General features: G+C 41.4%; 1 pseudogene; it reads right to left on the reverse strand.

Moving 5' to 3' along the window:
- Window positions 1–132: 132 nt before the first annotated feature.
- LOC116548576 lies at window positions 133–924 on the reverse strand (annotated as a pseudogene).
- Between the last annotated feature and the right edge of the window lie 245 nt (window positions 925–1169).

Consider the following 1169-nt stretch of genomic DNA (forward strand, 5'->3'; position numbering starts at 1 on the left):
ATACAAATAATGCAGCAAATAAATGGACATTTCTGCTAATTTCCACTGGATTTCTTCTTAATACTGCTGTCTGGTGTTGCATTAATGAAGACACTTCCCACAACTACATGGTCACCCCAGAGACAGTGACAAATCTCTTTACAGCATCCAAGGTCATTAACAGAGAATCCTAAATGTCAGTAGCCTTCATCTGTCTCAAAAAGAGTGTTGTTTGTATATGGCCCAAAAAATGCCAAACCAGATGACGGGTCAATAAAGTCAGCCCAATATCCCTCAGCCTGAAGAGCATAGCAACTTTCCTTGGCACCACTGATGAATTTTTCTAAGAGAACTTCTCTTTCAATTTCTACTTCTCCATTCTAACCAATCATATCATTCTTAGTTTTTTGTGTTACAGTCAGAATCATTAGTTTGCTATTAGCAACTTCTGGAAACAGTGATTCAAAATCTCTTGCAGCAATTCTGGGCATATCTGTGTTGCACACTCTACTCTGGCACTTTCAAAGTAAGTTTCTGTGCTGTTAATTTTGTGTTCAGCAGGTGCCTCATTACCCTAAAATTCATTCACACATTGTGCCATCACAAACTTGTCTTTCACCTGATAAAGGTTCTGCTAGAATATCAGACACAGTTTTATGAACCAGGCTTTCTTGGGTGAACCAGTCCTATTGAGGTGACATCAAAACCTATGTTCCCAGGAAGCTGGAACCTCTATGTTGAGGTCCAAAAGGTCTCATAGTTTCATCAGGCCACACTGTTTGAAAGCATGTATCTGGAGGTGCAGAGGCTACATGAGGCTCTTCAGAGCCCGATAATCCTGTAGTTGAAAAGTCTTTGCGATTGACAACCCTTTTAACTAAAGAGTAAAATCCTGGGCAATAGGAAGCCAGTCTGGCACTGTTCCAAAGCCATTGGCCATCACTACTGGAAAGGACAGTTCACAAAACAGCTTCCCTGTGGAAAGTTATTCCAGTTACCACCACTGCCTCCAGCTGCCCCAGAACCTGACTCTTTTGCTGTCAAATAGTGGCCTGAATCCTTACTTTTTAATGAGAATTTTCAGGAAGGCATTTCAGTGTTTTTGTCACTAGAAGATGTATCTCCAGTGAAGATGCTCCTGCCTCCAGAAAGCTCTGCCATGGTGTAATTAAGTCAGGAATCTTTGGTCC

Source organism: Sapajus apella, unplaced genomic scaffold, assembly GCF_009761245.1.
Source record: "Sapajus apella isolate SASKATOON/1434 unplaced genomic scaffold, GSC_monkey_1.0 scaffold15840, whole genome shotgun sequence".
Lineage (NCBI taxonomy): Eukaryota > Metazoa > Chordata > Mammalia > Primates > Cebidae > Sapajus > Sapajus apella.